The following is a 24,426-nucleotide window of genomic DNA, read 5'->3' on the forward strand; positions in this document are numbered from 1 at the left end:
CTTGTATGCGACCCACTGGGGACGGAATCTGCAACCCAGGCAAGTGCCCTGACCAGGAATCAAGGACCAGGAAAAAGGGGACCTTTTGCTTTATAGAATGATGCCCAATCAACTAAGCCACACGGGTCAGGGTACAGCATGGACTGTTCTATTTTATCACAATTCTCTCTCTTCTTTTTTTAAATTCTCACCCAGGGATATGTTTATTAATTTTAGAGAGAGAGGAAGAAAGAGAGGAACGGAGGGAGGGAGGGAGAAGGAGAGGATATGGGGAGGAGGCGGGGGGAGAGAGAGAGAAGGGAAGAGCGGGAGAGAAACAGAAACACTAATGTGAGAAACATTGATTGGTTGCCTCCTGCACATGACCACACTAGAGACTGAACATGCAACCTGTGTATGTGCCCTGAGCAGGGATCAAACTTGCAACCTTATGGTGTACGTGTATGGGATGATGTTCCAACCAAACGCTGGCCAGGGCCACAATTCTTTTGTGTAGCTTTGTATGTCATGGGGGTATTTCTTAATCTGATTCTTTTGGAACTTTTTCTCAGGTAATTACAATAAAAAAAAATTGCACCTGAGGATATGTTTATTGATTGTGGGGAGAGAGAGAGAGAGAGGAAGGGGGGGAGGGAGAGAAATAATGGATGTGAGAGAGAAACATCAATTGTTTGTCTCCTGTATGTGCCCTAACCAGGGATCGAACCCACAGCTTAGGTATGTGCCCTGCCCAGGGATGGAACCCACAATGTTTTGGTGTATGGGTCGATGTTCCAGCCCCTGAACCACCTGGCAAGGGCTGGTAATTACTATTTTTAGAGTGTATTTTATTTGTAAAGGTGGGTTTGGGTGACAAAAAAAACTCTACTTGTTTGAAAGGTATTTGCTTCAGCAAAAGGTCCTGGTGAACTTATATTTTTCACCTTCCTGAGGGTTTTTAAACATTTTTATAGAATTTATTGGGGTGACATTGGTTAATAAAATTATATAGGTTTCAGGTGTAGAGTTCTATAATGCATCATCTGTTATTGTGTGTTCACCACCCCAAGTCGTTTCCATCACCATTTATCCCCCCTTACCCTCCTCTGTGTCCTCCCACCTCCGTTTCCCTCTGATAATCACCATACTGTTGTCTGTGTCTATGAGGGTTTTTTTTTTTTTGCTTAATCCCTTCACCTTTTCACCCAGCCCCCAACCCCCCTCCCCTCTGACGGCTGTCACTCTCTTCTCTGTAAATCTGTTTCTATCTTGATTGTTGGTTTATTTTGTTAATTAGATTCCACATATAAATGAAATCATATGGTACTTGTCTTTCTCTGACTGGCTTATTTCATTTAGTATAATACTCTCCAAGTCCATCCATGCAGTTGCAAAGGGTAAGATTTCTTTCTTTAGGGCTAAGTAGTATTTCCTTGTGTTAGTGTACTACAGCCTTTTTAGGCCACTCGCCTACTGATGGACACTTGGGCTGCTCCCAGGTCGTGGCTATTGTAAATAATGTTGCAATGAACATAGGGGTGCATATATTCTTTTGAGTTAGTTTGGGTTTCTTCGGATATATTCCCAGAAGTGGAATCATTGAGTTATAAGGCGGGTCTATTTTTAATGTTTTTGAGGTGAGTCCACACTGCTTTCCACAGTGCCTGCACCAATGTCATTCTCACCAACGGGGCACAAGGGTTCCCTTTTCTCCACTTCGTAGTCAACCCTTGTTTGTTGATTTATTGATAATAGCCTTTTGACAGGTGTGAGGGAATCTCATTGTGGCTTTAATTGGCATTTATCTGATGAATAGTGGTGTTGAGCATTTTTTCCTATGTCTGTTAGCCTTCTGTATGTCCTCTTTGGAGAAGTGTCTATTCAGGTCCTTTGCCGATTTTAAAATTAGATTCCTTGGGTTTTTTTGGTGTTGTATAAATTATTCACAAATTTTGGATATTAACCCCATATCTGATGCTTCGTTAGTGAACATGTTCTCCTGTGGGTTGTCTTTTCATTTTGTTGATAGTTTCCCGAGCTGTGCAAAAACTTTTTAGTTTGATGTAGTCCCGTTTGTTTATTTTTTCTTTTGTTTCACTTTCCAGAGGAGATACATTGGAAAAAAATGCTACAAGAAATGTCTGGGATTTTACTGCTTATGTTTTCTCCTAGAATTTTTATGTTTTTGAGTCCAACATTTAAGTCGTTAATCCATTTTGAATTTTTTATTGTATATAGTATAAGAAGGTGGTCTAGTTTCATTTTTTTTGAACTTACCTGTCCAATTTTCCCAACACCATTCATTGAATAGACTATCTTTACCCCATTGTATGCTCTTGCCTTCTTTGTCAAATATTAATTGACCATAAAGGCATGGGTTTGTTTCTGGGCTGTCTATTCTCTTCCATTGATCTTTGTGTCTGTTTTTAAAAGTTCCACCCTCCCTCTTTTTGGATGGAGGCACCCATCACCACTGTAGGTTATTGGGTTTCTTTATAGAGGAAGTTTACCTTGCTCCAGGGTGTGTGTTCTGTCTCTTATGCAAAATTAGCCCCTGGTGTAGGGCTTTGCACAAAATGGATGGGGAATGAAGACCTGTGCTTTCCCCCTGCAATGTTGGATTTTGGAGTAAGGACAAAATGAAAAAAACCCAGCTCCTCCATTCACTACTTTTGTGATTTGTAGAGTTAATTTCTTTTTCTCATTCACAGAATACGAGCAGAAAATACTACAGGGGTAGTTGTGAGGATGGTGTGTGTGTGTGGGTAGGGAGTATGTAAAGCACTTAGCACAGTGCTCTCTCCATAGTAGACAGTTACTATGTTAGTTTGTGTCCGCGCCCCCGCCCCTTGATGCTTATTTTCAAAATGTGGTGGATATATAATCTGGAAAATACAGGATTTTCTTATTTTAAATATTTTACTTTTTTTTTTTTTTATATTAAAGCAGAGGTATACTTCCTGATACGATTTCTACACAGGTGTAAGTATACTTGTTGTAGCCACATCATACCTTGTCTCTTGTAGCTCTTATTTTGGTTTCCTCTTCAACTTAACTGTGCATTCCAACTTCATAGAACAACTGGAATCTATTTAGTCCCCTAACTAAATACAATTTTTAACATTAAGACTTCCCAGTGACAAGCTTGTGAGAAGGTGGAAACTGTGGTTTTAATTGTAAACTTAAAAACAAAATCTCTTATACCAATCCTTTCACTATCAAAGCTTTTTAGTTGCTGGTGAGTGGAATGTGAAAATGACAAGGAATTAGCTTATATGCTTAGATGAGTATAAGTGGAGTCTTCTGAATTTTATCAGTTACCTGATCACATGGCTAGGCAGTGTGGGGGGCACTACATAAGGGAGGTGTGAACAAATCTTCCACAGTGAATGTGCTTATCTCTTAATTCTTTTATAAACTGCCTTTGGCCATTTGTTGATCGCAATGAAATGAAAAGACTAGGGGAGAACATGTTAGAATTTCATCACTTTCTCTTCTCATTGGTCAAGGTAGTGTTATGGGTAGGAAACAAAAGGAGAAAACAAAACAAGAATAGAAGGCCATTTATGCTTTTATTTTTCCCATTATGGTACTTAAATCTTAGGAGCTGTTTTAGGGCAAGTTCTTAAAATCCTGTTTGGTTAAAACTCTCTCAATTGAAATTATAGTCTTTATACCCGCCCCCCGCCAACCCTTTCCCCCTAGGAGAAACATTCATGATGCTTCAGTAACTGGAACCACTGCTTCAGCTCTTGTTTTGTTTAGCTGCATAATAAAGTTAATATTACATTCCTGTCTTTGTACACTGAATACCGTTATTGTTCCAGTTCATCTGGAAGGAGTGTCCTACCAACAGCCTTACCTTCTTGGTGCCATCTTGGACAGTCTCTTCAGATTTTAATCTCCCAAACTGCTCTGCTTCCTACACTTGGCCAGTTATTGAGCCTGGTATTTTGTTGTTCAGCCTCATCTTTGAAACAGCTCATGACTCCCACCTCTTCCTGTATCTGACTTCGTTTTGCCAAATTAATCTTGCTTCAGGCTCCTGGGTCCACAATGTAAAAACTTTACTTACTCTTTCAAGACCTCCCATTCCCATTCTGCCTCTGTCTCAGTTCTCTGTCTCCTCCCCAGTGTGGCTCAGCTCTGCTCACCACACATGCCATGCCATGCTGTGCTGTGCTGTGCTGTGCTCTGAACTGTGCCCAGTTGGGGCCTTTTCTCTTGACCGCTCCCCCTCCTTTAACATATTAAACCTTCTCAGAAGAATTTCTCCCTTATTTGAGTTTTCTTGGTGCTCACGTACTTGATCAAGTATCTTATCTCATCTCCCCTTAAGGTATTGGCTGTGAAATTAGTTGTTTTATGTTTCTGTATTGATCCAAAAGAGTAATTATGAATATCTGTGGGCTGGGCATCTTGCTGAGCATTGGGGATACAGAAGTAAGCTGAAGCTGAACTATACTAGGCACCTAAAGCTAGTGAGATAGATGGTTATTAATAACCACAAAAACGTATAAAAGTTCAACAGTTATTTTTAAAAATGGAGAAATATGAGGTCCCATGGTGTAGGTAACGGCCATTTGACTTAGAGGCAAAAAGACTGACTTACCTGAGGAAGGTGTGACCTAGGGTCATTCTGCCTGGAGGTTCAGTGGCTGCACTAGGGAGAGCTTAGTCTGTACCCCAAGGAAAATGGGGAGCAATTACTCTGATTATGCTATATGCATAGATTGGAGGGGGCCAGAGATGGTGGGGGAAGGCTACTGTCTAGTCCAGTGAGAGGTAATAGTGAGTGATTCAGTGTAATGTGGTGGTTGTGGATACAGGCAGAAGTGGCCGGTTAAGAAAGAGTAAAATCAGTATGATTTGATGATAGATTGGGTGTGGGGAGACACAGGAGGAAGAACGTGTCTTGGATGACCCCTGGGTTTCTGGTTGGTTTGTCTAAATGGCTGGCTGGGTGACCAATGTTTGTGAGGCCACCCCTGGGCCATAGGGTGCTCTTTCTCTAGGGCACATGGGATGGTTAGTGGTGGAGTATTGGCTGGATATTTACACCCAGCTGCTTTCCCCAGTCCTGTGTGTAATGGAAGGACTGTACAGCCATACGCTTGACTGTAGCAGCTCTGGCTAGTCACCATGATGAAGGCTTTCCAGCTGTTTTTCGCTCCTCCCCTCCCAACCAGGTGCGATACGTCCACTTTTTATTTATTTTTTAAATAAATGGCATAGACTTAAGTGTGCAAAAGCAAGTGGAAAGGATCCAGTTGAGGGATGGATTATATAGGACTGAAGGGAAAGCAGAGAATAACTGATAAAGTAAAATTCTTGATGGGCGTGGGGAGTGATGGAGTGCAAAGGTGGAGGGATGAGCCTTAACTTGCAAGAGCATAGCTGCTCTGTGGTAGCAGGGAGGTAGGTGGAATGGATGGGTGCATGTTAGTGAGCGTACTTAGCCACGGAGGGCTTCTGTTTCCCTACAAAGTAGGAAATGAGGTTACTTATTTATGCCTTTCTTCTCCAACCAGAGTATAAATTCACTGAGGACAAAGAGGTATGCACGCATAAATATGCTTTTTTCCTTCTGTCATAGCATTAGTTTGATAGTTACTTAAATTGTTGGGTTTTATTGGAAAATTGAAAATTTAGACTTGTTAGTTGGGATTAAATATTATGTTGCAAAGGTAATTCACTATTTTATCAAGTTGGCAAAGATATTAAATGCCATAAGCATGTGACATATGACATTATTCCTACTTCCTGAATATTACCAATCTGATTTACAATAAGATGTCAATAAACAAACCTCATAGAGTAAAAATGCAGGATTCTTGCTAACAGTTTGATGCCTGGATTTTAGAGAAATGCATACTCTCCATTCTTTGAGATTAAATATAGTTAGTGCAAAGATAATGGTGACGTGTAGAAGAGAAAATAGAGGGAGAAAAGCTACGTGGAATAATGGTTCTTCAACTGCTGTGCATTCACTGATCAACATTATTTCATAAAGTGAATCACATTTATATCATGCTTTATTGCTTCTGAGGTTCTTTAGCACACATTAGACTATAATCCATATGGCCAATAATAGAAGAAATTTAGGATTTACCTAAAGCCACATGCATGGATGAGACCTACTTGATTCCAGGTCATGTGACTCTAAAACAATGTCAACTGCCTTCCTAACATGAATATCCTGAAACAATAAATTACACTTTTTTAAGTGGACTCTAACCATGCATTTTCAAATATGAGTATTTAATAGAAACACAGACTTTGTACACTGTGGTGATTATGCTCATTTGATCTGATTGCTGTTGGGTGGTGTAGCAAGTTTTCTGATTAGTAATATATTTTCTAATTATGCCTATGCAAAATTATTTAAAATGGTTAAAGCTTGATTTGGTTTAGGTAGTTGAGCTATTATGAATTACTTAAGATGGTTACATTCAGCAAGTAGGTAGGAATAATTCAGTGTGACACATTTTTTATAGTATTATTTTTATTTTTAAAATCCTTACCCAAGGATATGTATTATTGATTTTCCAGATAGAGAGAAACATCGATCGGTTGCCTCCTGTACACATCCTGACTGGGGATTGAACCTGCAACCTTTTGGTGTTCGAGATGATGCTCCAACCACCTGAGCCACCTGGCCAGAGCAGTATTTAATATTTTTAAACACTTGGTAAAATAGTTGCTTTTATGATACCAAGGACTATTTTTCTGCATGACAAGAATTTCACATGTAATTCAATAGATAGAATTTAAATATGTGCTAAAATAGTGTAGGTGATGAAAAATCAAGGGTGTGATAGACCACTTCTCTGTAATTGCATGTTACAGAACTTTGTGTTAATGGTGGATCTTGCTGTAATCATTGAATAGTCGTAATGAAAAGTAATTCGAAGTGCAACATATAAAAAGATGAATTAGAGCCCTGGTCAGTGGCTCGGTTGGTTAGAGGATCCCCCAATATACCAACGTTGTGGGTTCAACCTCCGGTCAGGGCACATACAAGAATCGACCAATGAATGCATCAGTAGGTGGGACAACAAATCGATGATGCTCTCTCTTCTTCTCTCTCTTCCTCTCTCCCTCCCTCTCTAAAAACCAGTAAAAGAATTAAAAATAATTTAAAAGTTCTCTATTAAAAAGAGGGTAACATACTTACCTTCAAATTTTGAGGCCAGAAGTATTGTAATTTAGCTATGATTTAGTGATTTAAGAAATTTTGAATCTGTCAGTTAAAATATTTTGCCACTTAAAAATGTCAGCATGTTGAAAGTTTCCATACATGAAGAAAATTGAAGTTTTTTTAAACATTGTTTACTAATCTACCAGGATCGTTTAATATATATATATATTAGCATTAGGATTCTGCTTAAGAGTCCTGAACCTGTGATACAAAATCTGATAAATGTTGATAAGGAAAACCTTTTGATGCTGTCTGGTATAGTCTTAGAATTTGTTTATTCCTTCCTCTACAGAGGCTGAAATATGCAAATATTGACAACTAGATTTATTGATAAGTGATTTCAATGAAAGTATCTTGAGTTTGTGCATCCAGTAGTCTCTCTTGATTGGCAGCTCTTTCTGTGGACAGGAATTTGCTTTTCTACTGAGTGCCTCTTTTGTAGTCCTGATATATGTGAAGATTGTAATTTACTTTCTTACTCCTATGTCATACACTTGTTCTCCATGAAATTGTGTGACTTAGATATATCTCTTAATGTAGCATATGTCCCATTTATTGATAATGGATTGGATTCATGAAAAAGCTTTGCAAGTTACCCTTCTATAAGAGTTTACACTGAGGGCTTTTCATAGTAATTATGAAGGACTGATCCTCTGAATTGGATGGGTATTGCTGGATAACTCTCATCCAATACTTATTGACAAATTGCTGTGGCATGGCCAGGTGCATACACACTTAAATATTTGAATCAAATTCTAAGGGTATAGTCTCTATCAAAGCGTTAAGACTGTACACATAGTATTTGTCTAAAGTGTTGGGGAGAATTCTTGGAATTAGCTTTTGTGCAGGATTTAAAGAATGGTTGATAACTGGAGAGAGAGAGGTGATGGAATGGGGAGGAGGAAAAATAAGAAAAAAACCCAAAATTTTATATTTAGAAATAGGGAGAATTTGGTCTGAATGAAATAAGAGTAGGTTGGAAGATTAGCTCAAGGAGGGCTTTTTGAATGAACCTGGGTGTATTTCATAGTCAAAGGGAGCCTTTGAAGGTTTTCACAGTAGGATGGAGGGCATCAGACTTCTGTTGTATCCTCTGTTGAGAATCATATCTGGATTTTCTCCCACCATTCACTAAGTTACCTAGGAATATTATCTTTACTTTTGTCTTTGATTTTTCTCTCTTGTTGGCAGTCCTCAAAATCCAGAACTTTGTCAAAGTTTGTAGATTTGTAGATTCTATCTCCCGACAGGGCCTCTCATTGTTAACCCACATTTCAGTGTCTACTGGCCTTCTCTGCTGGACTATTATTGCAAAGACTTCTTACATGAACTCTCAACCTGTGCATGTTCTAGAAGTCTCTCTAATCCCCACATCTCATTTTACATGTCTCTACACCAGTCTTTATGTGTCCACCTTGGAAACCAAATTGACTTCCTCCACCTCGCACTTGGGGCTTCCATTCCTAATGCCAATGTATCTACTCTTCTTTAAACATATCCCATAATCAGGCTTAACTAGATTAATCATGGTCCCCAAACAGCAGTTTCTCTCTCCTGTACGTCTGCTTTTGCTTGTACTAATTCAAGTACTTTTGTCCACTCATCTTTGCTTGTCAAATCCTAGTTTATTTCAAGATACTGTTTCAAATGCTACCTTTTCGAGAAAGCCATTTCTAATTCTTTTCAGCTGGGTGCAACTTCCTTACCTTATATTGCCTTATCTTTCCAGTTATTTGGGGCACATTCCCCCCCCCCCCCCCGGCAGATTATTAAGTTAGTAAACATACAGATGACATGGAAAGGTAAAGGGGGCAATGTCTTGCCTTCCTGACACTTCATTGTCCCTGTGGGGTCTTCACTGGCCCTTTCTTTTCCTGGAGGACTCATCATTCTGTCCTTGTTGCTCTGTGTCTACCTGCCGCATGCTTTCCTCCCTCAAACCATAGTTTGTACCTTTACTGCAGCTTTCATTCAAAATACATCTTACTTCATCCATGACCCAGGACATTCCTAGTATCTTCCTACCAGGGTAAAGAAAAACAAACAGTACAACAGAGGTGGGACTGGAGTATTAAAGCTTGAAGCCTGGGTACTGTGTATGCGGAGAGGTATGCTTATGTTTTTTGTCTGTTTCCTAAGACTCGTCCAAAGACTCACATTTTCCTAGAGGTAACGTTTCCTGTTCCAGATCAGGTGACCAGAGGGCAGTGACTCCGGGTTAGGACTACTCCTTGGTGACACTGAGGTAGCTGAGCTGGTTGATGAGGCGTCTGCGTGGGGGCAGGGAAGGCTGGGGACTTGGACTAGCTGGTTTCTTTGGTGCCCTGGAAGGTGGCCGCCCCTTGCGCCAGCGCACCCACGGCTGCGTTCCTGCTCTCTGCTGAGGTGGGGCATGACTCAGGGTAAGTGGTTCCCCACCTCCGTCTCCAGGAGGAAGATCGTGTTCTGCTTCGCATGGAAAGACACGGGCGAAGACACAGAGTGCCGCCGCCACCCACTTCCGGCCCGGAACGTGTTGGCAGTGCGGCGGCGGGAACACGGCCGCGTGCGGTTGCGCGCCTCGTGCGCCCCACAGCGCTCCTCACGTCGCGAGTGCGCGCGCAGGCTGACGCCTCGGTCGCGCCGGCGGCTTACGCCATGCGACATCTTGCGCCTTGGGAGCCTGCGGCGTGCTGCTTTTGCGGAGTTTTGTATTCCTGTGTTCTTCTTTTATGTTGTAAGCGCCTTGAAAGCAGTCTAGGACTATTTTAATATATTTTATTAACAGTTTTTGTGATGCTGCCTATGAAGGGTTAAAGTTTGATTTTCAAAGTGGGTACTTGTGTATTTCCCTGATAAGCAACCAAGGTGCTTTTGTACAGCTTGTAATATTTTGATTAACTTGATAAAATGATAGATTCTCTTACAGAAGAACATCCTATGTATGTTTGACTAGAATTTAGCATAAAGTTAGAAGAAGGTCGGGATGGTAATGACTGTAAAAATCACCGAAATGTATTCATTTTATTCTTGTATCCCCAGAGCAAACAGCCTATGGGAGTAGGTTGATGTTTTGGTTTAATTGAAAATTAGATAGAAACTCTTAGGTGAAAGTTGTTACTTTGTAACTATATTTATAGTGCTAAATCATGTGTCTTTGTTACTGCATTCTTGGCTCTTGTGACTAGATTGGGTTCATCAAGAATTTCTTTTTATTCCTAAGACTTAGCACAGTATCTTTCACATCCTATACATATTTTTAAATAGAAACTGAATTGTATTTAAGGGTGAAAGGGAACTTTAGTTGCAGTTTTTATCTGTGATAGCAATGATGATAGAAAATGGCATTTAAAGAGTGATTCTCTTACGGAGAAGTTTAAAAGTTATTTTATAGAACTTTGTATAAATTAAAGTATCCTAAATTTATTAGTAATCAGGTATTTAAGACTGGAGATTCACATATATAAGTTGGTAGGATAGTTTTGGAGATTCTTTTAAATCTCAGATATTAACTACTTTAGTAATGATGTTTATGATAGTTCTTGAAGTGATTACACAAATTTACTTTTAGTTTTTGGGAAAGAATTTTTCAAATTCCAACCTCTTTACATTTTATTTAGATGAAAATTTCTTTTTTATTCATAAAATGAAGAGGAGGGTGGACAGGATCCTTGAAAGATACTTTAGATACCAAAATACATGTTCTTAATTCATTATAATTCTTATATAGATATTTTAATTTTTAAAATTCAGTTTGTCTTACCGATGATGTTAGCCTCGGCGTCGGTGTTCTTTTTAGTAATACGGAACAACACTTAAACCGGAAGTATGAACCTGGTAGATGACAGATGCCATGACTGCCATTGTATAGTCAAGCATCGAGTTGGTCGCACATAAAAATGCATCATTTGTTTTTTTTCTCTCTGCCTTTTGGGAAATGACATCTTTCTGCTTGAGTACCAATAATATTAAAGTTGGTAAATTGTCATCCTAACTTATAATTGATTTCTTCAAGTTTACAATCAAGTTCTAATCAAGATTCAGAAACCCAGTGTCTTTTTTTTTTTGTTGAGAACGTAGTCCACTCATCTTGGCACTGTTTTAGGAATCGTATAATGCATACCTGAATCCTTAATTTTGAGGTGTTTTTATATGTGGTTATTTGTGTCATGGATGATTAACCTGAAACTTTTAGAATTTAAAAATGGTTCATTTTTCTAAGAATATAATGAAATATATATAGTAGTACCCCCTTATCTGCTGTTTTGCTTTTCATAGATTTAATTACCTGTAGTCAACTGCAGTCCTAAATATTAAATTGAAAATTCCAGAAATTTCTTAAGTTTTAAACTGTAAGCCCTTTCAAGTAGCCACTTAGTAAAACTGTGAAAAAGGCCATTACTGTTCAGCATTATAGTAAAGAGTAAAAGTTGAATATTGTTTAGCTTCTATTAAGGACTTAAGTACAGTCCCACATCGATTTTACAACTTAAAAGTTTTCTTTTTTAATTTATTGATTTGTGGTTCAGTTGATTCTTGTATGTGCCCTGACTGGGGAATGAACCCGCAATCTTGGCATATTGGGATGATGCTCTAACCAACTGAGCTACCTGGACAGGGTCCCCTTTAAAATTTTAAAGGAAAAAATAGTAACTTCTGTGGGGAATGAATCTCTGAAGTTTGCTGAATTCCATTTCTTCGTAGATGAGATGAGGTTATAATGGAGTCCAAAGCAGTTTCAAGGCAAAGTGTGGCAGCCTCATCAGATACAACTTTGCGGCCTAGTGACTTATAATGAGGGTGGCATGTAATTAGAAATTGTCTCTGTCTTTTCTGAGTACTGATGGAAACCATGGCTCAGAGGTTAATTCAAATAATAATTAATATTGGTCTCTGTCAGTACAGGGTGGTAATGAAATCTTTCGTTATTTGATGACTTTGACTTTACATGTTGAGCAAGGAGTGGAAATGGTGTTATTCCTCACAGTAATTGTGGAGAAGCACCAACAACCGAACACAATATGGTAAGGTATGCTATTCAGAGGTGTTGAGCACAAAATTTCTTTGTTGCCTGTAATTGCCTACTATTGTAGCTTTAACATGACATAGAGATATTACTATTATTTTATTTCCTAAAGTGATAATAATTTAGAGTGAAATATTAATAATTGATCTGCCATTGTGGATGGAGGAAGCTTTTCCTGGTTCTTCACAGTGTTTACTGTACATAGTATCTGAATGACCCACTAAATCTTAACAGATTACATATGCATGTTAATCTAAAGACAAAAACATCAAATGGCTGATTGACTACAGAACCTTGCATGTTGTCTTCAACCATGAAAGTCAATGACTCTGTAATGTGGTGTACAACATTTATTGAACATTTTTCATAGAATTGGGGGTTACAAATGAAGTAGAAGGTAAATAGTTGATGGAAGGTTATTTGAAAGTGCATACATATCTGTTAGCACAAGTCAACTATATCTTTACAAAGCTGTCAGTGATAAGTAGAATTGTTTGACTAAAATAATTTTGGCAGAAGGAAGATGCTTAGGCAGGATGGCTTTAAAAAATAATTACAAGTGCTTCATTGAGTAATGTGCTCTAAAGTCACAGTTTTCTTCTTTGAAACATTTGTCCGAGGAATCACTGTAACATAATCTCTGAGGGTTATGTTTGGTATCGTTCTAAGCAGTAGTTTTGTAGGAGAAAGTAGCAGAACAAAAGACGAGGATTATATAAAGCTTGAGGACTCCTGAGGTGCCGCAGGATGCCCAAATGGTAGAGTCTCTCTAGCACACTAACGCAGACAGAACAGTAGAGTAAACCATCAGGAACTTTTCACCAGGTTCATTAACTCCCGCCATCACACCCTCAGCAGCTTCCACCTTGTTCTGTGTTATTGAGAAGTAAATTTCAGCATATTTTATTTTAAAATATTTGAGTATATGTCACGAAAAGTTGGATACAATAATATATACCCAACTTAAATTGCTGTAAAAGCAAGTGTGAACATTAAAGTTTTTTTTTCTTTTATTGATTCCAGAGAGAGGGGAATGGGAGGGGAAAGGTAGGGAGAGACACTATCAGTGGGTTTGCCTCCTGTACACACCCCAGCTGGGGATGGAACCCGCCACCCAGGCATGTGCCCTGACTGGGAATTGAACCTTTGACCTTTCAGTTTGTGGGGACAAGGCCCAACCAACTGAGCCACACTAGCCAGGGCACCTGTGTGAGCAATTTGGGGAAGGCTTTTTTTTTTTTTTTTTTAAATTTTTAAATTTAAAGGTAGTGCTGTATTTAAGGAGCAATTTGTAGGCATGTTTTGTTCCCTGGAATATAATGGGTGATAGGCAGTTGTTGGAAAGTTAGGATCATTAGATTGAATTTGATTTCAGGAATAATCACAATACTGAAATTAGAATGACAGAATAAAAAAATGGTTTATTTAGAAAAGCAGTGTTCTCTATACGGTGTTGATTTGCAGACTCTTTAGAGGCCAGAGGATATGCGGGAGGTGGTCAGGGTTGATGAGAAGTTTATCTAGAGCTGTTGCTGTATTGGGCAAAAGAACAGTGACTCTGGAAAATGAAATCAAAGAAAAGCCATCACATTTTAATCAAAGTGACCATCAGGACAAAAACCTGTTCTTCTCACTTCTTTTTTTTAACATTTTATTTATTTTTAAAGATTTCATTTATTTATTATTAGAGGAAAGGAAGGAGAAAGAGAGGGAGAGAAACATCACTGCATGGTTGCCACTTGCACGCCCCCCAATGGGGATCCGGCCTACAACCCAGGCATGTACCCAGGGCTCGGAATTGAACTGGTGACCCTTTGATTCGCAGGCCTGCACTCAATCCAGTGAGCCACACCAGCCAAGGCAATTTTTTTTTTTTTTTTTTTTTTTTAAGAGAGGGGAAAGGAGGGAGAAAGAGAGGGAGAGAAAAAAAAAATCGATGTGAGAAACATCGGTTGGTTGCTTCTCACAGACCGAACCTGAAACCCTGGTGTGTACTCTGACCAGGAATCAAACTAACATCCTTTCACTTTGTGGGATGACACCCAATCAACTGAGCCACACTGGTCAGGGCTGATCTTCTCACTTATTTGCTTAGCACCATATGTCTGCTTCTCACTGCCTTTTACAGCCCAGGAACTTTGATGTGATTTCTAAGACATTCTCACCCCTCACCCCCTCCAGGATCCCTGTCTTGCCCCTCCTCCTCCCCCTTGGCCTTTCTGGTTAGCTGCACTGCTCTCTTTCACAGCCCGGAATGTATGGTGCTCTCTCTGCCTCAGGTGCTATAAGACCACTCCCTCTGCTTAGAACCCTACCCACCCGCCTTCCCCCACCTGGCTGGCTCTTGCCCTTCCTTCGCCACTGGTCATTGCTCAGATAGACCTGCCCTGATTGTAGCCCTGTTTAGGCACCTAGGTTGTCGGCCTCTAGCCTATTCTGCTTTCATTGTCCTCATCCCACTTGTAATAATGTGTTCTGTGACTGCTGCCAGCAGGGAAGGCAGGAATCCCAGAGCCTAGAACAGACTTAGCTCCGTTAAAGATGTGCTGGATGGATGGATGGAAGGATGGATGGAAGGAAGGATGGATGGAAGGACTTACCAGGTTGGTAAGGGTGGTGCAAGTAGCACAGTGAGGAGGGAAAGAGGGAAATTCTGGCAGCAACAGAAGAGTCAAAGAGAAATTATTCTTTATGTGCCACTTGATTTGTTGCGTTTATGGGATGCATGTCTCGTGTGATCAGTGAGACATGACTGGAGAAAGGCATTAGAATTTTACAGGTGATGTTGAGAAATAGCAGCAACATTGACAACAATTTTGCTTCCTAAAAGACATCAGGGTAAATTGCTGACAGGTTAGGGCTAAACTATGGAGTGCATTTTTGATTAATATGGATGGATGAACCATTGCTGTTCTGGTTGTATGTATCCTTTAATTTAGACTCATTCTAGCTGAGTGAGGGAACTTTTCAGCATACAGCTTCTCTTTGGTAAGGGGAGCTTCTTGACCTCAGGCTGCAAATAAGTTTACATTAGTGAGTTTGTGGGTGCAAGCAAGCCTTTGAAACCCCCTGGAGGCAGGGCGTCTCCATTTTCTGTATGTGGTAACACTCTGCATTAAAAAAAAAAAAAAGGGTAAACAAAGAAACGGCCACTTGATATAATGGAAAAAACCCCTAACTTTGGGAAGGAAATCTAGGCTTCTGTTTTGTTTCGAACACTACTATATATGGACAAAACACTTACTGGTTGGGGCCTCATTCCTGCCTTTATAATAGCCATTAACACTGAACCATCTTATCCTACATCATAGGACTGTAGTGCCAAGTGTGATGGCATAGGACAGAGCTCTCGACGTCAGCATTGCTCTCAGAACCTTTATCACACTGTGGTCTCAGATGGAAACCTTGGAATCCTCTGACTCCTCTCTGTCTTGTATGCTGCTTCACGTTTATCCTCAGATCCTGTTGGTTCTGCCTTCAGAGTGTGTGTGGACTTGGACAACTTCTCTCTCTACTTCTGTCACCCTGCCTAAGTGGCCACTGTTTCCTGCTGGCATTACTGCAGTTCTCTCGTTGCTCTCTCCAGTCATGCAGACAGCAAAGGGGTGAAGCCCGGTCAGATCACACCCCTGCCCTGAAAGTTTCCATGGCCCCCCCTCCGTTAGAAACACCATTCTCACTGAAGCAGGAAGCCTGCACCCCCTTCCATGGGTCGTTGGGATCCCCATTTGGTCTTTTTTCAGGAGCTCCTCTCTACCTCAGGCTCCTTCCAGACCCACAAGTTCCTGAACTTAAGAGGCCTTTTCCCTGGGAGGCATTCCTGCATCTTATACTTTAAAATCGCATCCCTTCTTCCAAACTTCCTGTCCCCTTCTGCACTATAGTGTTTCTCTTGTTTGCCCTTTAGTTATTTACTTACAGTAGTTTTTTATTTGAGTCCCTTCACACTAGGCTGCAGCTCAGCTTCATGAAGGAAAGAGTTGTTTCTGTCATGTTTACTAATGCAGCCCCAGTGCCCAGAACAATGTGTGACATATGAGAGGTGCTCAGTAAAACTTTGTTTTGTATTCACTAATGAATGTGTAAATAAGCGGACAGCAAATTGATGTTTCTTTCTCTCCCCCCACCCTCCCTCTGTTTCTCTAAAATCAATACATAAAAAATTTGTTATATAAAAGTATATGGAAGTTAATTACTGGAGGGAAAATGTCATCAGTTGCTGCTTTGTAGTACACATTTTTTAGCATGGTGCAGCAGAAATCTATAAAAGACAGTAAATGTTGTTATACTGTAATGGCTTTCAGAAATTAGACATCTCTTCTGTTTCAGATGGTCAAAGAGCAACCTGATTAGCAAATTAGATTTTTTTCTTCTTATTTAGGTACAGGATAAGTAAGCCTTTTTTCTCCCTCCATTTTAAAATCATTTTTATTTTTTAATTACAGTTGACATACATTATGGCATTAGTTTAAGGTGTACACCCCAGGGACTAGACATTACATATCTTACTGAATGATCATTCTGACAAATCTAGCACTCATCTGACATCATACATAGTTATTAGAATATTATTGACTCTATCCCATAGGCTGTATTTTACATCCCCATGACTGTTTGGTAACTATGAATATGTACTTCTTAATCCCTTCACCTTTTTTTTTTTGTTAGTCCTCACTCAAGGATATGTTTATTGATGAGAGAGAGAGAGGAGGAGAGAAGGAGAGAAGGAGAACATCAACGTGAGAGAGAAACATTGGTTATCTCCTGTACATGTCCTGACCAGGAATTGAATGCACAACCTAGGTATGTGCCATGACTGGGATCAAACCTGCAACCTTTTGGTGCACAGGATGATGCTCCAACCAACTAAGCCTCCCAGCCAGGGCAGTCCCTTCACCTTTTTCACCCATCCCCCAATACCCCCCCTTCCCCCGACCTGGCAGCTGTCAATTCTCTGTATCTATGAGTCTGTTTCTGTTCTGCTTGTTTATTATGTTTATTAGATTTGTTGGTAGATATGTATTTTTTGCCATTTTATTCATATTTTTGATCCCCCCTCTCCCCTACTTTTTCAAGAAGTACCTTTAACATTTCATATAATACTAGTTTGGCGGTGATAAATTCCTTTAGCTTTTTCTTGTCTGGAAGCTCTTTGTCCTTCAATTCCAAATGATTGCTTTACTGAGTAGAGTAATCTTGGTTGTAGGTCTTTGCTTTTCATCACTTTGAATATTTTTTGCCAATTCCTTCTGGCCTGCAAAATTTCTGTTGAGAAATTAGCTGACAAGTCTTTTGGGAGCACCCGTGTAGGTAACTGCTTGCTTTTCTCTTGCAGCTTTTAAGATTATCTTTGTCTTTAACCTTTGGTATTTTGATTATGATGGATCTTGGTATGGGTCTCTTTGGGTTCATCTTGTTGGGACTCTGCGCTTCCTGGAGTTGGGTGGCTATTTCATCCACCAAGTTAGGGAAGTTTTCTGTCATTATTTTTTCAAAGAAGTGTTCAGTTCCTTGTGCTCTCTCTCCTCCTTCTGGCACCCCCATGATGCTCATGTTGGATTACTTGAAGTTGTCCCAGAGCCTCCTTACACTGTCCTCATTTTTGGGTTTTTTTTTTTTTCTTTTTGCTGTTTGGGTTGGTTATTTTTTGCTTCCTTATGTTCCAAATCATTGACTTGATTCTCAGCTTTGTCTACTCTACTGTTGATTTCTGTAAATTGTTCTTTATTTCAATTATTGTAGCCTTCATTTCTGGTTAGATCTTTTTAATGCTGCTGAGGTCATCACTAAGTTCCTTGGGGATCCTTATTACCCTGCATCTTGAACTCTGCATTTTGAACTCTGCATCTGATAGATTGCTCATCACCATTTTGTTTAGTTCTTTTTCTGGAGTTTTGATCTGTTCTTTCATGTGGGCCACGTTTATTTGTCTCCTCATCTTGGCAGCCTTTCTATGTTTGTTTTTATGCATCAGGTAGAGCTGCTGTGTGACTCCCTGTGTTCGTAGCATGGCCTAATGTAGTAGGTCCTGTAGTGTCCAGTGGCACAGCCTCCCGTACAGCCCAGCCTGGGTCCTCAAGGTGCACTCTTTGGGTGGGCAGAGCACACTTTCCTCTTAGAGTTGAGGCTTGATTGCGGTTGGCACATCATTTGATAGATTTACCCTGGGCTGATCAGCTGCAAGGACTGGTCGTGGCCACCAAACACTGCGACCACTATGGAAGATCAGCTGTGCAGGGGCCCACCCCGCAGAGCAGGATTTACTTCAGCAGGGCTCTGGTGCCCTCTGAGTCCACCCCTTGAGTGTTTTGCTTGTGGAGATGGTTGTGTGGTGATAATTTAATGTGGTCTGAAGCTGTCCACTGGGTATGCTGACTTCGGGGTCTCCTGGGAAGTGCAGGCCAAGGTCAGCTGCCAACTGTGTTCTGCCTGGGGCCACCTGGCCTCAGCTGAAAGGTTTCCTGCAAATGGTTGCTACTGATGGGCTGGAGGTACCAGGCAAGGCCAAGCTGCAAAATGAGGCCAGTTACTGCTTGTTTCAGAGATTTTAGGAGAACCTGAAGCATGATCAAGACGGGCCCTTTCAGTGAAGAAGCCACTGGAACAGCTTGGGTGGGCCTGTAAGTTGGGTGAGGTAGGACCACAGGGAATCACCAGGGTGGGGGAAACAGTGTGGGCCACATTGATGGAGACTCAGATGTGGTGCCTGCCCGCCCACCTGCCTGCCCACTCTGGGCATGGTGGACTTATCAAAGGAACAGTGGCCTCTGCCAGCACTTGTGTCTGGTAGAAGGCTGCCCCCATCCCCCCTGCTCGTCCTGTTGCCTAACAATTCAGTTTTCTCCCATGTGTCTCTAGTGCCTTTCAGGCTGCTGCCCCAGTGCTGGAGCCCAGAGGGAATGAGTCCAAGTAAGTTTGTGTGTGGGTCTTTTAAGAGGAAGGCCTGGGACTGTAGAAGCCCTCTGTCTCCCTCAGCCTCAATCCCATCTGATTTTTATAGACAGGAGTTAGGGGGACTTCTCTTCCTGGCACTGGAACCCCAGGCTGGGGGTCCTGGTATGGGTCTAGGACCCTTTGCTCCTCAGGGGGACCGCCACAGCCAAGATACCTCTCCTGATTTTAAAACCCCACACGTGGGTGTGGGACCAGCCCATTCCTCATCTCTGCCCCTCCTATCAGTCGGGTTGTGGCTTCTTTTTAAATTCTCTTGTTATGGGGGTTCATTCAGCCAGATTTTAGGCAGTTCTGAATGATGGTTGTTCTGTAGTTATAATTTTGATGTGGTTGTGGGAGGTGGCAAGTACCATGGTTATTTACACCATGTCTTTGGAAGTTAAGTAATCCTTTTTTGACCTGAGTAATGCTTGGGCAATGTGTCTTTCCTCAGGGAATCACATTGGGCGCCTGACGCCTCTTTTTCCTGTTTCCTGGTGATGTTTAGTTTGATCATTTGGTGGTAGTGATACATTCTGTCTCGGAAAGGAAGTCATTAGTATTTCATTCATAACCTTAGTGTATAGTCAAATTAATATTACGGTGATTTGCTTGCTTGAAAATGAAGGAAAGTGTATCATTGTGGTGCTTTCATTTAGTTACTTTTTGTTGGCTATACTATAAATACTTTGGTTGGTTCTTAGATTTGGTAATGGCTGTGGGTAGAACTTTTTTGAGAGCTGAAAATTATTCACACTTGTTATTTCACTGCTAATTTTGTTATTCTGGAGAACTACTATGGTTTTGATGTAGATCTTGGCCACTGCACAGTAAGTAGCCCCCCTTTCTTCACAGGTGCTTTCCTGTTGGTTCTGTTGACACTCAAATGTTTATGTAGTGATGCATAGGATGGATGGGTGGGATGAGTTCATTACTGTAAAATAAGTAGTTGTAAAATTGATTTAAGTTTGATCATATGTTCATGTAGTCCATGGTGCATTCTGGACCATCATTTGAGTGATGTGTAGCACTATTTGGATGTGGGAAAGAATTATCACCATGAGGTAGGGAACTTTGGAGATGAAAGACTTTTTTTTTCAAAGAAGTATGAATTACGGTTTCAAATGTGTGGACTGAAAATAGTTTTTAAACATCCAAAGCCGGAATATGGAAAATCTGGACATCTTGTATTTTGAACTTTCACAATTGTTAAGAAATTTAGCTAAGTAGATTGGTTTTATACTTTTAAGCTCTTTGGAGCGTGCATGGTGGTTCAGATATTTATAAACTTTTTTCCCCCAAAATTCCCCTGAAAGTGAAATATATATCAGCCTCAGACTCACACATTCTTAAGTAACTATTATTTATTAAATACACTAGTTATAAATCGCCTGGTGTATGAGTTATCACTCGATTGACTCTTTGTACTAGGTACTCTGTGGGGCCCTAGGATAACAGGCACGCAGGACACATGGCCCGCTGCCAGGGAGCTCCATCCCCAGCAGACACTTGTCCCAGCAGGCAGGGTGGGCGTGCAGCCCTGGTGAGTGCTGTCCCCATGGGGGTTCCTGCTCACCTACAAGGAAATCGGGGCGCAGGGAGAGTTAATAACTGAGCCAGAGTTACCAGCAGGCAGAACTTGGATGGAGGTTAAAACGTAGAAAAGAAATGATAGTAAATTATGATTCTATGTTTATTCCAAAATGTTCATGCCATAAAACATGTATAGTGTAGAAAGTGAAAGCCCCACCCCCCATAACTCTGGAACATTAATCATTCCTTTAGGCCTTTTGGTGAGAGAAAAGTTTTGATGTTGGGAACATATTATACATGTATAACTCCTTTTTTCCCAAATATTGTGGCTGAGCTTTTCATATAAATATATAGAGCTTTACTTTGTCTTTTTAAATAGCTCAAACAGTGACTCCCAATTCCAAGTAACTTCATTTACCCTCCACCTTTAGTAGACATTTAGGTCATTTCCAGTGTTTTCCTATAGAGAACAGTGCTGCTCTAAAGACTAGCCCTTTGCATACATCTTCATGGACCTTTGGGGTATGTTCCTGGAAAGGAGGATTGTGGGGTCACAGCTGTGCTCACTTTCTACATAGTGGGTGTTGTTGTATTGTCCTGAAAATCCTCAGCTCACAGTCCTTTGAACGGTGTGGGACTTGCCTGTTTTTCCTGCACTTGTCACCTCAAGACATTCTTGTCCTTTGCCATTTGATAGGTGCACATCTTTCATTATCAGTTAAGTATCTTTTTTTTTTGTGTTTCCTCAATATCTATTCTCCTAGGGGTGTCCAGCCCGTGAGAGGTGGCCACATGCGGCCCAGGATGGCTATGAATGTGGCCCAACACAAAATCGTAAATTTACTTAAAATCTTTTTTTTTTTAGCTCATCAGTTTTCGTTAGTGTTTTTGTATTTAATGTGTAGCCTATGACAACTTTTCTTCTTCCAGTGTGGCCCTGAGATGCTGACAGGTTGGACACCCCTGTACGATTGTGAGTCTGTGTCATTGTATTGTATGGCTTCCAGTGCCTGGAATCCTCCTTGTGATTGAGATGGGATGTGAGCCTGTGCTCTTCTCTCCCTTCTGGTAGACGGAAGAGGTCAAGGCGACTAGCTCTGAAGGCAGTCTTGGGGATGATTCCCATTGCCTCCACGTGGTAGCCGTGGCTCCTTGGCAGGCCACTTAACCTTGAAATCCTTGTCTTCTATCCCTATAATGGGGGTAACAGGGATTAAGTGGAGGAGTGCATCAGAAGGCTTTGCACAGGGCCTGGATGTGAGTAAATGCTCAGTAAAATGTTTGCCACCATCAGCATCTGACACCAGCATGGAAATGACTTCCCTGCCTCTTCCTGTGGAAATCTCCATGAATCCTGCTTTGCTGCTTTGGATCCCTGTTTCTGCTGGGATTCCTTTGCCAGTTTCTGCTTTTCCAAGCGAACGTCTTTCTCTTTGTCAGTCTTTCCATGACACGCGCTCTGCAGGTGAGGTCCTGGACCATCATCCTCAGAATGAGGCCTGAACATTTTTCTTTTGAGTTTGGTTAGGGACTAAATTTGTGGTCCTCAAATTCATAGGTTGAAGCCCCAATCCCAGCATGACTGTACTGTATTGGGGGATATAACCTATATGGGGATAATTAAGGTAAAATTATATCATATGGGTGGAGCTTTAATGTGATAGAATTAATGGCCTGCCTTATAAAAAGTGGAGGAGAAGGATTTTCCTTTCTTTCCTTGTGTGCACAAAGAGGTCCCGTGAGCATACCATGACAAGGTGGCTATGTACAAGCCAAAAGAAGAGGCTTCTGAATGAAACCTACCTTGCCAGTTCCTTGATATTGAGCTTCAAACCTCCAGAACTGTGAGAAATAAATATCTGTTGCTTAAGCCACCTAGTCAATGGTATTTTGTTGCAGCAGCTCTAGCAAACTAAGATAGTTGTTCTGGTGGATGGGTGCCTGCCCGGGGTTCTGTTGTTTCTAGGACATTGGTTCATACATTAAAATGACCTGGAGGGTTTGAGGCTTACACTGAGAATTTCAAATTTAGCAGATCTGGGTTGGTCTGAGTCACATTTCTAACAGTTCCCCAGGGGTGGTGATGCTGCTGGTGTAGAAACTCACCAGTCAGAGTGTGTGAAAGAGGTTTCAGAGAAGAGCCCAGAGACCGGGGAGGGGATATTGGTTCTTCCACCTAACTGGAAAAGTCTTTTCAACTCTGAGAGACTCAGTCTCACAGCTGTAAAATGGGGATACTGAAGCTAAGATACATAAATCATAGCTTTTGGCTCCTTTTCTGATCTTCATGCAAAATGGTGAGGATGAGGGGGATGTTGCATTCTTGTAAAAAGAGAAGAAATGGATGAGTGGTAAAGTATTTAAATAGTAAGCTACAACGCAAAAGTAAGTTATTCCCTTTCTTTTCTTTAGTGGACAGTGATTTGTCATTTGATTTGCTGGCTGTTGGAACTTTCTTAACCCACTTCTTGTTTCTACTTTTCTCACCCCAGCTTCTCTTGAAAGCTAGACATTTTAGACAGATAGTCTTTATTAGAGAGTCTGTAATAGAGTTTGCTCCTTATTCTGGCTCTCCCTGGGCAGGGGTGTCTGTGGCTTTCTTGCTGTTGGCGGCCATGGAAGTGACTGAGGTTCTGGTTCTTCGTAAGTGAGACTTGTGGCTGTGCTTTTCGTGTCCAGGGTGTACCACGTTGGAAAGTTCTTTTTTTGGGCTTTGTTTTGTTTTGCTATGTTTAAAATGTTTCATGAGTTAAAAGCTTTGTGTGTGTATATTATTACAGGCATATTGCATTTTCAGTGATATTGTTGACCAATAATAACGATGCTAATCATTTAGATCTGTGGTTCTTAAATTTTCTCATCTCAGGACTTCTTCATACTCTTACTGAGAAGCCTAAAGAGCTTTTGTTCATGTGTGTTATATTTATTGATATTTACTATATTAGAAATTAAAACTTTTTATTTAATTCATTTAAAAATAACATTAAATTCATTACATGTTAATATAAACATAATTTTTATGAAACATGATTATTTTCCAAAACAAAAGTTTAGTGATAGTGAAGATTCATTACTTTATGCTTTTATAAATCTCTTTAATGCCTGGCTCAAGAGAATGCAGTTAAATTCTGATAACTGCTTCTGTATTCCATCTCTTGTAATATGTTGTTTTGGTTCAAGAACATGAAGAAAATATGCAGATTTGTAATTGAAAGGAAAGAATATTTGAATAACTCTTTCAGATAATTTGATAATACATTAAAACTATGAGGAGTATTTCTTAAAGCTTAGCTGCACCGTGGAATGTGAAATCATATCAGTAAAATTTTTTTATACTTAGTTTTATCAAAATTCATCGATGTATCTTACACTTTCAATGGATCTTTTGAATGAATGCATGGTTTTGTAGCTAATTTGGAAAATATTGGTTCAGTGAGTTTCAAGTGTTGAAACTTTCAAGTGTTGACATACTTCATTATGCAGTATTTTTAAAAGTCACATTTGTTAATATCACTAGCTAATAATCAGAAGAGTCTTTAAGTATGGGGAAGCTGCCAAGGTCAAAATGGTGCATACAGATTTTCCAAAAATCTGGTTTTGCAAATTTTATCATTGACAACAAAGCTGTCAATTGTTTTCCTTGAAGTGACAGACTTATTTTGTTCATTTTTGAGAAAATGCCTGACAAATGCTTAAGTTTGAATAACCATAATTTGTCAATCATTTTTTCACAAGTAAAAACAGTGTTCTTTGAAAAAAGCTTGCAGCTCATTTG

The 24,426-nt window shown here is 40.4% G+C and overlaps 1 protein-coding gene across 3 annotated transcripts in view; it reads left to right on the forward strand.

The window, feature by feature from the left end:
- CHD7 (chromodomain helicase DNA binding protein 7) overlaps nt 1–24,426 on the forward strand; it is a 198,051-nt gene that overhangs the window by 23,047 nt on the left and 150,578 nt on the right. Inside the window, exon 1 of one of the 3 annotated variants that reach the window (XM_054590165.1) lies at nt 6,543–6,670. The exons of the other annotated variants lie outside the window; for them this stretch is intronic. The gene's annotated coding sequence lies outside the window, so the exon portion shown is untranslated. Of the gene's footprint in view, nt 1–6,542; nt 6,671–24,426 lie in introns of those variants that run through there. 3 annotated transcript variants of the gene reach the window in all.

This window comes from Pteronotus mesoamericanus, unplaced genomic scaffold (assembly GCF_021234165.1).
Source record: "Pteronotus mesoamericanus isolate MK-2021 breed Mesoamerican mustached bat unplaced genomic scaffold, CSHL_Meso_final scaffold_174, whole genome shotgun sequence".
NCBI classification, from domain to species: Eukaryota; Metazoa; Chordata; class Mammalia; order Chiroptera; family Mormoopidae; genus Pteronotus; species Pteronotus mesoamericanus.